Raw genomic sequence first — 13934 nt, 5'->3', positions numbered from 1 at the left:
CGAAAAGCTTCTTATCTGAACAATCGGCTGTGGGGGATATATGCCATATATACGACCGGTCTCATCCATTTTTTCAGACAACAATATGTGCAATATATGAAAGCATATGGTGTAATTTGAAGCTTCAATCTGATAAATTAAGGAAGATATGATAAACATCCTCTTTTTCCTGAAAAATCGGTTGTATGGAGGATATATGCTATAGTGGTCAGATCCGGCCGGTTCCGACAAACGTCTAATCGGACACCTAAATACACCCGCTCACAAAATTTTATCAAGATATCTCTACAATTGAGGGACTAGTTTGCATACATACAGACAGACGGGCATGTCTAAATCAACTCAGCTCTTCATCGTGATAATTTCGGTATACTTAATGGTGGGTCTATCTATTTTCCTTTAAGGACTTACAATTTTGGGATCCGTGACGAAGTTAATATACCATTTAATTTTCATGAAAGGTATAATGAACAGTTGTTAGCTCTAGAACACGCTAGATACGGCTTTTGCTTCGAAAAATCTAGAAACCGGGCACCCACAAACGTACATATTCTGGCATTTAATGCAGGACTTTAAGTCTATAACTTAAAGATGCGCTCCACCCTCGGACGATACTGTAACTAGCTTCAACTACATACCTGTTAAAACAAATCTATGTGCAAGACTTATTTTCAAGTCCTATATGCACAACCTACAGTCTGGACTGAAGAATGCAGAAACTTATCTAAAACAAGTTTTTTATTAAGCTATTTACAGAATAGTGGTCTCCAGTTATTTCATTATACAATGTCAACATAAAAACAATCTGGGTTCAGAGACGTTATGATATTCCTTCAAAGTTCCTTCATTCGAAAAGTTCGCTGACCCAATAGAATATATTCTTGAACAGAAGGGGCTTCGGGTCTATTAAGCAAGCGTTCATTAAAAAATTAGTAGCTAACAATGAGCGTCGTTCATCTGTGCACATTGCCAAATCAGATGGTTTCTTTTAAGTAACTTATTTATTAAAAAAAAATATATTTAGAACATTTTAAAGTTCAACAAAAAATATCTGAATGCATGCGGTAAAATTTATTGACATTGAATGTAGAAAAATTTAAATGCTCGTTTCAACTATTTAAATGAAATTCGTATGCGATTCTTTCCATTCACACAGTTTTCCCAGTCGAAGTGTGAAACCGCAATACTGACGCTGAACAAACAGAATAAAAAAACTAAAAACTGAAATGAGAGAAAAAAAGAAGAGTTCAAAACAAACATTGTCAGTGAATGCAGTGGAATCATAACAGTACTTGGCACTTTTTACCTCTACATACCATTATGATTTTACATTCAAGCATGTATATGTGTGTGTACATGTGGATACTCATACCTTGGCATCAAGGGGGTGTCAGAAATAAAATTTTGTTTATGTATCTACATATAAATAAGTATCACTGAGTCTGGAGCTGAAACGATTCCGACTAACAACTAAGATTCTCATCAACAGAAATCATTTTCAATATAGGTATACACAAAATTAATTGCAGTAAATGAGGACATACATAAATTGCTTGCCTAGGTTGAAAACAGAGACCTAATCGTTCCTCTAAGGAAGGTAGATGACATGACCGGGAAATATCACAACCATAACTGGTATTAATTAGTTATTTTGTGCCGACAAAGAACAAAACAGTGACCAACAATTATTTGATTGTCACAAGGAACAAATCAGCAGTAATATTTTGATCTTAAAAATAACGAAAGCCTTAACTTTATTCTGATCCGGATATAACATTATACCAGAGTCTAACTTCGCGAATCACATGGTTGAAAATTAATGTTCCCCACCAAACATCAATAAAACAGTTAGGGCTCTTCACATACAAGCCAACGACCGACGTCTCCACGTACTCGAAAACATGGAAATCTACAAACAGAAAACATTCGACGATAGAATAATAAACGAACAGATAAACACAATTTCTGACACAATATTCGAGCCTTTAAAACTTGTTTACAAGAAACAAAGTAATCACACAGGTACAACAGATAAACACACTACAACAAATAAAAACATAACAATTAACGCACCAAAGTAACAAACCCACAAAGAACGTCAAACGACTAAAATTGCGGACTTTTACCTGCCTCAGTCAGCCACGCAAATCGATCAGTAAAAACCGCCTTTGGTTCGGAATGAACACATAGCACATACACATAACTAAATATACACAAGCATCAATTTTGACAATACCTGCCCATGTACCTACGAGCTATAAATATAGGACAAACGACAACAACAGATCAGAACGAAAATCGACACTGATGATGGCCCAACGCCGAAACCGGTTTGTTCCGAAACGAAATTTGACAAGGGATGATGGAAAAGCGTTCCAATATTCATCAATACTTTGGTCCTACAAAGAACAACACAGTAACAAGTGCTCTGATCCTACAAAGAACAAAACAGTAACGAAGAGTTTGTTTTCCTACAGAGAACAAAAGAGTAATTAATAATTTGATGCTACAAAAAAACAAAACATCAATCAATACTCTGGTCTTACCAGGAACAAAAGACTAACGAGTTCTTTGATCCTACAAAGAGCAAAACATTAACCAACACTTTGATCCTACAAAGAACAAAACAGTAACCAATACTTTTATCCTGAAAAGAAGAACACAGTTAGCAAAACTTTGATCCTACAAAGAACAAACCAGTAACGAATACTTTGATCCTACAAAGAACCAAACAGCGATCAATACTTTCATCCCACAAAGAACAAATCAGTCACCAAAAAAAACTCCTACAAAGAACCAAACAGTCACCAATACAAATCCTACAAAAAACAAACAGTAATCAATACTTTCATCCCACAAAGAACAAAACAGATACCAATACTTTGAACCTACAAAGAACAAACCAGCAGTCAATACTTTGATCCTACAAAGAACAAAACAGTAACAAATACTTTGATCCGACATAGAACAAAACAGTAACGCGTACTTTGATCCTACAGAGAACAAAACAGTAACCAATACTTTGATTTTACAAAGAACAAAACAGTAACCAATACTTTAATCCTGAAGAGAAGAGAACAGTTACTAATACTTTGATCCTACAAAAAACAAAGCAGTAACCAATACTTTATTCCCACAAAGAACAAAACAGAAATCAATCCTTTCGTCCCACAAAGAACAATACAGTAACCAATACTTTGATCCTACAAAGAACAAAACAGTAACAAGTACTTTGATCCTGCAAAGAACAAAACAGTAACCAATACTTTGATCCTACAAAGAACAAAACAGTAACCAATACTTTGATCCTACAAAGAACAAAACAGTAAACAATACTTTAATCCTGAAAACAAGAAAACAGTTACTGATACTTTGATCCTACAAAGAACACAACAGTAACGAATATTTTATTCCTACCAAGAGCAAAACAGCAATCAATACTTTGATCCTACAAAGAACAAAACAGTAACCAATACTTTGATCCTACAAATAAAAAAACAGTAACGAGTACTTTGATCCTACAAAAAACAAAACAGTAACCAATACTTTGATCTTACAAAGAACAAAACAGTAACCAATACTTTAATCCTGAAAAGAAGAAAACAGTTACCAATACTTTTATCCTGTAAAGAACAAAACAGTAACGAATACTTTATTCCTACAAAGAACAAAACAGTAACCAATACTTTGATCTTACAAAGAACAAAACAGTAAACAATACTTTAATCCTGAAAAGAAGAAAACAGTTACTGATACTTTGATCCTACAAAGAACGAAACAGTAACGAATACCTTATTCCTACAAAGAACAAAACAGCAATCAATACTTTGATCCTACTAAGAACAAAACAGTAACCAATACTTTGATACTACAAAGAACAAAACAGTGACGATTACTTTGATCCTACCAAGAACAAAACAGTAACCAATACTTTGATCTTACAAAGAACAAAACAGTAACCAATACTTTAATCCTGAAAAGAAGAAAACAGTTACTAATACTTTGATCCTACAAAGAACAAAACAGTGACGAATACTCTATTCCTACAAAGAACAATACAGCAATCAATACTTTGATCCCACAAAGAACAATACAGTACGCAATACTTTTATAAAGTAAAAAATATTTTGTTTTAAGAACAACAAAACAGAAACCAAAAAAGTATTGTTTGGAGACCACAACCTTTGCAAGATCTGCTAGCAACTCATACAATAGTTGAATTATTTTTGTCCCACCCTAAATGTGATATACATACACATTTGAATAAAGCAAATATTCATTCAGCGCTGCAGCAGTTGAACTGATTGCATCAATTCTAAATTACTGATACACTTACTTATGTGCATATGAAAATAGGTATGTATGTTAAGTAGAATGTGAAAATGTTTGTTTGTATGTTGTACTACTTGTAAATAACTCGCATCTCCACTCGAATTGTTCTCATTGGACCTCGACCGTGTTATTAGTTCAAGTATAGAAAAACTTGAATGTGTTCAATAAAACTTACAATAAACAAACAGGAAAAACAAAAGAGGATGAAACCAATACAAACCAACAAAAAATCAAAAACGATTTGAGGATGTGCTTACCCTAACTTTATGAAGCAGGAAATACTGAATGATTTTCTGTTATTTGCATTTGCGTTATTATTGTAGGGAATTGTGTGTTTTTATTCTGAAGTCAACAGTTCAGAAAGTACTTCGCCGTTAACTTTGGTAACAGCAAATGTTGTTATATGATATGCTGCAAAAGTGTATTTTACTTATTTGTCAAATACTTAGTTAAATAAAAAGTACATATATCAGATATATGGTTTAATCAGTTATAAAAATTTTGCTATGAATCATTATTCATATCAATTGATTAATCAAACGTTTGATTCATTAGATTTTGATGAATCAGATCTTGCGTATTTTTCTTTTTACTTAGGACAAATTTTTTACTGAAAATCTTAAATCTCTTTCGAATTTGCTTTCAAAGTAAATTTACTTTTTTGTTGCATATAAACATACATATTAACATAATAATGTATTTCCTAAAGTTAATACTTAAGCAGTTCTAACCAACAAAGTTTTCAAACTGGAATACTTTTGGGTAGATTTTTCGTCAACAATTTGTAAATTTAGAGACAAACCGATAATTTCGGCGTTGTGCCATCTTCAGTGAAAGTTTTTGTGCTGTTGCTTGTACTCATTCCTTTTGCCGAGCTGCTCGTAGAGTTACGCCTTGTAAACATACATGGTAGCAGGTTGTTAGTTCGTGTGTATGTGCTAACTGGGCGAGTTAAGTTTGTGTTTATTTTTTAGCTTGATTCTTATTTGTTTTTCTTCTTATGGCGGTTCGTCTCGTGTTCTTATGCTTACATCAATGCACAGGTACTGACAATGCAGGTTAGGTTGAACTGGCCGGTCCATAACGACCTCACAAAGATTGAATGAGTCCGTAGAGTTACCAGAAGTTTGTTCAACGACCGAGCTGAAAAACACTATCAAAAACCAGAACATATGTTATAGAATAACTGCATCCTACTGGCAAATACTAGAAGCTTTATGGGGCCTATGCCACTTGCTGTTCCTAGCAAAAAACGTGCTCGATCTTTTCCTCCTCAAACCCGCACTTTCTACATCTGCTATCACTGTCGAAGCCTAATTTAAAGGCATGGACGTCAGAACGCAGTGTCCAGTCAGAATACCCGTCATGACTACAGTCCCCTCTTCTTAATGAGATAGAAGCAACTTTGTTAGTCTGATGTTGTGAGACCTGCACATAATCGTCGCGGTTCAATTCACGCCTCTCCGGCTTGGTCGATCATGTGCTTCTCTCGCCTTCTCTCAATTTCGCGCTATCTAATTAGGACGTCTACGTAGCAAGCTTCAAGGGATGCGCTCTTTTAAGCTAGTTCATCAGCTTTTCATTCCCATCTGTTCTCATATGCCCTTCATAAAGAAGTCAAGTCAAATAAAGACGTTCGTATATAAAAATCAAGCCATGTCCGCTCGTCTTTCCGTTGATACGATAACTTGAGAAAACATTTAGATAACTTCACGAAATTCGCTAAATTTGCTTATCTTTTTCGCCCACTTTTTCGATATCGATATCGAAAATGGAAAAAGCTCGATAATGCATTACCAAAGACCGATATAAACCGATGAAACTTAATATGTGGCTTAGCTTTAAGACGAATAAATTAAATTTTTTATGTAAGTAACGTTGAAAAATTCGCGTGGCGCGAAGAAGATAATTTGAAAGTTTTTCAAGTCCTAAATCAGAAGATGTTGATACTATTTCGCAATTTGCCAGAAGAATGGTTCTGTTCTTGGTATTATGTATAGTTGTAGGCAAAATCATTTAATTCTCACCTTTAAGGTACTGATGATGATTTTAAGATGATTTAAATTTAATTGAAGTCCATTGAAATTTCTCAATTTAATAAAATCCTTTTAGTTGTCTCAAACAGCAGCCTATTTTTAACTTCATAGGAGCTGCACGTATTAAGAGCGCAAATGACATTACTCACGTATATACATACATGTATATAGCCAACTCCAATTTGAGATGCAGACACGAGAAATAAATAAGCAATATTCGAGACTGATGTTCGCGAAAAGTCTAGACCCTGGTAGAAATAGTCGAGCGGGGCAGATGAGAGTAGAAAAGCAGAGCAAGCTAAGGGATAGTCAATGAGTTTGTTTTCAGTGTGAGTGTTGTAAGTGAAGTACGCGAGTAATTTAATTGTGAAGAGCTACTACCATAGTAGTGTTGTAAATATGGAACATTTTGTTAACTGAATATTTGAGTTATTTATTCGAACTCAGCAATTCGAACGGTAACATCAGAATAAATTTCTACTCAAAGCATTACATAATATCAAGATACTTGTGACATGCGTACATACATATGTATGTTCTAATGTATATATAGCTACATGTTACATACATATGTACATCAATATTATTACTTTATTTTTATGGGACAAAATGTCCAGTAAAGAAAAAAATTAATTTTTTCATAAAACTATTAAATTTCCATCAAGCAAAGCAATCTATTATGTGTGTATATATAGCAAGTATTTACATTAGGATGGGTCGATTTGCATGGACGAAAGTTAACCGATATCGCGCCATCGATTTTTCGATAGGATTTGGGCTCAGGAAAAAGTTCCACTACGCATACCCAAAAAATAATTTTCGAGCCAGCGAAATTTCATTTTTTTTGCTTTTTTTTCAACTTTGATTTTTAAAGTTTTTTTCATGGCCCACTAAAAAAATATATTGTGACGAATATTAGTATTACTAAGCGGAACTACCACCACTAAGCCGATACTAAGCAGTATGTACGTAAACAAATCAATTATCTACAGACATACATACAAGGCAGCAGAGAGATACTCACAAACGCATGTCATCATCAGCGAAGTATTACTCACATATACACACGCATATGGATACAAACTACAAATATACATGTATATAGCTAATTACAAGTAGGAGATATGTTCAGCAGTTCTAGCAGGCGAAACGTCTAGACTGTAGCAGAAATATGCGAATGAAGCAGTAGAGAGTACAAAATAGCGCAAGCTGATCAATCATGAATCAGATTGATTTAAACACGCTATCAGTTGCTAAGTAAAGTTTAATTGCGAAGTACTTTCAAAGTAGTCTAATAAAGACCATTTTGTAATACAGAATATTGGAGTGTTTTATTCAACAGTTTAGCGATACGAACGTAAGCAGAAGGTTGCAAATAAGCGGAATTTACCCAAATTCGTTCCAATATGTATACCCTGTCCGACGCAAAAATGTCCGCTAAACACGTTTTCGATAACAGTTTTTTGAAAAATAATATATATGCAAATTTTACCATCAAATGAAAACTTTTTAGTAGGTCATGAAAAAACCCCTAAAAATCAAAGTCGAAAAAAGTAAAAAAAAAAATCAAATTTCACAGGCTCGAAAATTATTTTTTTGGGTATGCGCAGTGGACCTTTTTTTTCTTGAGCCCAAATCCTATCGAAAAATCGATGGCGCGATATCGGTTAATAAATCGACCCAGTCTAATATACATATATGGATTCATATGGTTACGTATAAAAATTTAAGTGATACAGAGACCACCATCGAAATAGCAGCAACACATCAAAATGTGATTAGAGGAGGTCAAAAACGTAAATATAAAATGGGAAAAGATAGAAACATTGAGAAAAGAAACCAAACAAAAACAAAAACGGTTGTGCAACATCTTGTAGCGAACCAAGAAATATTTCTTATATGAATTCAATTGCCGTCAGCAGCTCTAACATGCTACACTGTCTAGTCGACCTCACCGCCTCGTAGTCGCGCCTTCGTTTCACAGCACTCCATTCCAGTTTTAACAGCAACACAAAAAACCAAAGCAGTAAAGTAGCTAAACTACTTTCTGTACAAAAGCATAACAAACACCTCAAGAAAGGTAACTCAAATTTTGTTCTTTTTTTGCAAATTTTATGCTCCAATCATACATATGTATGTACTTAAAAGGTGATCTAATGGGGTGTGGTTGTATTTCTGTGTACAATACTAAATCCTAGCTATTGCTCTCACGTTCATGTATGCTGGGTAGGGTGAATAGCCCAGATGCAAAATGTTGCAACCAATGCTTAAGGAGTACGAGATGTGTATGTATGTATTTGGTTTAAGAGTCAACTGAGATCAGCAGAGTTTCGCTGCAGCGGGTTAGAGGGCTTAGAATATACCCGCGGCAGGTATGTCGTAAGAGGCGACTAAAATACCAAATTGATTCAAGAGGTTGTGTGGCGCAATCCTCTGAAGGAGTTGCCAGCGCAATATATAGCTTCTACAACGCAGTTGTCAGCCTCACCTACCCGTGGCTAATCATTATTCTTTAACAGCCGAGGCTTTGGCAACCCCAAGTTCCCCATGGATCTAATGGGTGGGAGGGCGGCATGGCCTAGAAGGTTTCATGTGGTCACACCAAATCATTCCGGAGATGGTCGAGCTAGTGCCTTGGCGGTGTTTGTTACCGGAACGTACTGGATCTGCATCAGAGACCATTGCCATCGATAACACTCCCCAAGTCCTGCAGTACCATCTAATGTCGACCGATGACTACCGCTCTTATTTCGAGTTTGGATACCTTCTTAAGGTCATTAAAAATAGTTGACCGAGCGCCTTTGACCCCCTTAATTTTTAGTTCCAAACAATGATTCAGCAGATGCTGCAGGGTGGGCAACCCTTCTTTATACTTCTGCGGCTACAAAGGTTATCGTAATATTGGATGCCCATCCCAGCGGCGTAAGCGTCCATAAAACAGTGTCCAGTAAAAAGCCTTACCCTTACCTGTTAGCATCAACTTATTTAGGGTCAAAAGTGTGTTTTTGAGGCATTTATCAGTGAGACGTAAAACCAGCATTGATGTCTTGAAAGTGTGTAATGCAAGGCTGATACTATAGTGCTTATCTCATTGAGTAATCTGCGACATTCAGTAATCGACTTTGTGTTGTCGGCACATAAGGCTAAGACCTTTAGTGCGGCTTGGTTGACTGAGAAAATAAACACACTTCTGTCATCTTCAGGCATATTTTCGCTTAATACTTCGTTAATTTCACCTGAACTTAGCGAATCGTCCAAAAAACTTACTTGGGAAATCGCACCAAATTTTTTCTCTTCGCAACTAATGAGCACATAATTTGCGGCAAAATAACGACCCACCAATTGGTTGATCAGCCGAAGGCCTTGCCAACTTTACGTTCAGCCAAAATTCTATATTTTTCTACCTTCATTTCGTTCTTTTGAATACGAGAAATCGACGTCATTTCACAAAATAGAATAGGAAAAAAGTATTTCAATAAGTCCTGTCACAAACATCACTATTCAAATATAAATAAGGGCGGCCCTAAGTTAATAGAATTAGGACCGCCAGTGTCATGCATTGAGATGTTTATACATACAGTGGTAACAGGCATAACGTATGTATAAATTCTGATCCCGATTGGGCGGGTGAAGCTCATCGCAAAGCTACAATCTATTGTACGGCGCGCCTTTACCGTCTCTAATTGGAGCTTAAATTTATGGTTTATATCTTTTCCCGTGACCTTTCAGTTTGAAAGGATGAGACTCAAAAGATTCACTCATCCCATTTGTAATGTCCACCCTAAAGTAAATACATACATACATACACCAGTAGTAGGTATTTATTGTTATTGCTATTTTTACTTTCAAAATAATATTTTATGTTACACGTTTAATTAAAACGTTTAAATTGAGGTTAAAAGGTTATATGACACAGACAAATGTATCTGTATCTGTGAATGTGTGTTTGCCTTTATATTAATTTCTGTTTACTCTGCTTGTTATGGAACACAAAAGTAGGAGATGAAAAGGTCGAATGACGACTGGCTGCACACCCACATGACATGAACGCTTCTTTCAACTACGATTTTCAATAAAAATTATCAAAAGCAAAGTCTCTTTGTGGGTGACTTTATCAAAGCTTAGGAAGCTTTACAATTATCGAGGTGAATAAAAAGTTGATTTATTACTAAGCATATTTGCTAGTAGAGATTATTGGAGAATATTATTGCAAAAGTAAAACGTAAAGGTTTTTTTGTACATCAAAACCAGGACCAGATTAAGAACTTTGAAGACCTATAGCTGATAGCTGGTGACCTAACCGTCTAGGCGATAGCCGTCAATAGGTTGAAGAAATCAGACGATCGGTAGTTGCCTTGTCTGAAACCTCGTTTGGTTTCCAATCGTTCCAAGAGAGCTTTCTCAATCTTTACGAAGCTGGTAGTACGGCTCACCGATTTAATAATTTCTTGAAACCTTTCCAGTGAACTCAAATCCGGATATACATAGTAATACAAGGTAACTTCTTTTTGCGCTGTCAAAAGCATCTTTGAGGTCCTTTTCTTATCATGAAACGCCTACTCAGCTCAGCGGGTAGTTCGTCCTTTCCCCAAGTCTTGCCATTTTCATTCTCCATGGTCGGGTGGCAGAACGTTTGTTCCGCATCAGCGATTAGGGTAGAGTTCCTTCCACAACATAGGCGCATTTTATACGCCTTTTACCATGTCGCCATTCCGTCCCTCACTTTATTTTGTGGTTAATTTTCGGACATTGTTCTTATCACCCCGCACTCAAAGCTCCTCACACTAACGCCGTTCAGCCACATGTTTTTAGTTCTAAGTTGGTGCTTCTTTACCTTTTTCGCTGTTATATCCCACGCTTTGTTGCACTCGTACGCCCATAGGCATTATCATCGTCATTAATTGGCGCAAAACCGGTTAGGCCATTTTGGTCGTTACGTAACAAGTCACGCTAGCAATACCTGTTTCACGATGACTGATGCAAATTGAGAGCAATGAGGGAGATCAAGTCTTCCTCTACTTGCCTCTCCCAACTCAGTGGAGATCTCCCCTTTCTTCTGCTACCAAATGCGGGTGTCCATATTTTGTTGACCAGAACGCATTCGTCCATTAGCACAACGCGACCTAGAGAAGCCTTTGGTATTTTATTCTCTGCATTATCTTCATATCTGCGTAAAGCTCAAAGAGTTCATCATAGGAGCGTCCTTTTTTTTTAGCTAGCGGGATATTCCTACTGCTGTAGCGATAAAGACACTCCCGAAGGGAGTGTTCTCGATGTTGATTGTTCTTTGCCGGATATTGATCCGGTACGTTCGGTAACAAGCACCATTAATGGCAAACTTTCTTGTTTTTCATACGTGCCGGCGAAATATGGAACAACCCGTTCGATGAAACCATCCTTTACACGAGACACGCTGACAGGAGTGCGACAGTCTTACATATGTACATTCTTCTTCCGCAAAATGCAGCAAAACCTCTTCTCCAAACCTTCCCGGTGCAAGAGAGTATGGAGCACTCCGGCTGATAGGATCTGCTTCAAAATTGAAGACTTGTGAAAGGGACGCGCAACAAATTGAATGAGGTTACAATAAATTGACAGCTCTTGGTCGGGGAAAGTCCCAAACTGCTCTGATACATAGAACCGGCTGCTGTGAGAAGCGTAGCAAGGCAATATTTATCGATCTGCCTTGCCCCGGGAGCTTCGGCTAGCAGGAATACGGACATTTCACTTGCACGCCCTAAAAATCAGAAGGTCAGTCGATTAAATGGCGCTAATGGTTACAATATGATTGTTCGGTAGCTGCCCATAAAATGCTTGGGAGTTCTATGAGCTGTTGAACTGTATGTAAAAGATCGCTGGAGAATAGCATTCGGAAGCTATCCACACTTGCGTGAATTTGTAATAAGACTCCATTCTACAAAAAAATTTGCACTAAAGTAAGAACACAAAAACTGAAGTTTGCTCTCTCACGTTTCGATATTTTTGCATCAAAATATTTTGGTACTTTTGCACTTTATATAGTTCTGTATTTCATATTTTTTTAGTTGTAATTTCATAGAAGTTGTGTTTAGTTTTGTATTTACTTGCAAAACTTGTATAACACCACTTTCAAAATAAATACATTACAATACCACCGCAAACAAATTTCAAACATACAATATTAAGCAGCAAACTATTACTAACACTTGCTTTTTACATGAATGCCAATAACAGCGCTGCTGACGTCAACAGCGGCGCACCAAGAGCTGCTGCTGCTGTTTTGCTACGCAGCCACGTTGTAATGCGAGAAGCTGCCAAACGGCTTCTCATACAAATTTACTAACAGACATAAAAAATACATGCATATATAGATATTACCCAAACATTATTCTTTCATTTTCTTATTATCTATTCTTCGTCTTTAGATTTCTCGCAAAGAATTTTTTTCGTTTGTCTGCTTGCTTCGTTGCCACAATATGCTGCTACGTCACTAAGCAGCCAGCTTCCATGTTAAAGAAAAAACCGGATTTACTTCTTTACTTTTGTCATACATAGATTCTGACATCACTTGAAATACGAGTTTTTGGGTGGGATATTTTTGCATTACTTACAGACGCATACATATGTTATGTGCATATTAAAATAGATGCATTTGTTATACATATCTGCCTTCGTTCGTACATATGTACATACATAGAAATTATTAAGTATTCACCTTTTGATCTTTATTTAAGAACTCACTGGTTTATTCTATCCACTATGGCTTTTTCACTACAATCAATCGCTTCAAGCTTGCATATATATGTATATGTACATACAAGCATACAAATGTACACAGCGCTACTGGTATCCAGCAGTATTCATTTGCCCAACAAATTTTTACTTAATAAATAGAAAGCAGCATCGAATATGTAATTTGATTTATGGCAAAGATTTTTATCATTTATTCACTTCTAATAATTTATTAATTAATTTTTTTCGTCAAACACAACCTACAGCCTATAAGCCGCACTTTATTTACCTCACTCTTGCACTATATAAAATTGCGCTTCTGCTCATACAACAGCCGCTATTACTGTCACTGCTTGCCACTTGCAATTGTGTTTACTGCGCTGCTTACACCTTACACACTCAGCACAAAAGAAATTCACTGTTTTGTTTTTAACTACTGCACTGCTTATGTCGGCGTCGCTGCATATGTTAGCGTGAAAATGCCGACACACCAATGTAAATTATTTAACAAATGCTAAACACTTTTGTTAACCGGTCGCCAAATAATAAATTGTTTTATCCGCACAAAGCAATGCTTATCATTTGAGAGACGTCATTGGACTGTTGCAGCATTTTTGTGGAGCTTCAATTGAATGCTCCAACTTGTTTACTCGTTGTCAGTGCTCCCGCGTGTTTGAGAAAAAGTGTATGTAATTCGTAGCAAGAAAAGTAGTATGAGAAGGTTTTATTTAGTTATTAGGCAAAAGTAAACAAACTATTGGACGTCTATTACTTGGTTATTTTAACAAATAAATATATATACATATATATCACAATACGGGCAAAACCACCAAACTTTCAACTTTTCTGTTTTGT

At 36.2% G+C, this 13934-nt stretch overlaps 1 protein-coding gene across 4 annotated transcripts in view; it reads right to left on the bottom strand.

Moving 5' to 3' along the window:
* Nucleotides 1–13660, bottom strand: part of Cad87A (cadherin-87A) — a 302751-nt gene extending 289091 nt beyond the window's left edge. For 3 of the 4 annotated variants that reach the window (XM_067780750.1, XM_067780736.1, XM_067780727.1), the window contains exon 1: nt 13063–13660. The gene's annotated coding sequence lies outside the window, so the exon portion shown is untranslated. The remainder of the gene's footprint in view (nt 1–13062) is intronic. The other variant, XM_067780744.1, reaches the window with a different exon arrangement.
* Between the last annotated feature and the right edge of the window lie 274 nt (nt 13661–13934).

This window comes from Eurosta solidaginis, chromosome 1, assembly GCF_040869045.1.
Source record: "Eurosta solidaginis isolate ZX-2024a chromosome 1, ASM4086904v1, whole genome shotgun sequence".
Taxonomy (NCBI): domain Eukaryota; kingdom Metazoa; phylum Arthropoda; class Insecta; order Diptera; family Tephritidae; genus Eurosta; species Eurosta solidaginis.
The sequence above is the reverse complement of the archived record's forward strand: the minus strand, read 5'-3'. Positions and strand labels throughout refer to the sequence as shown.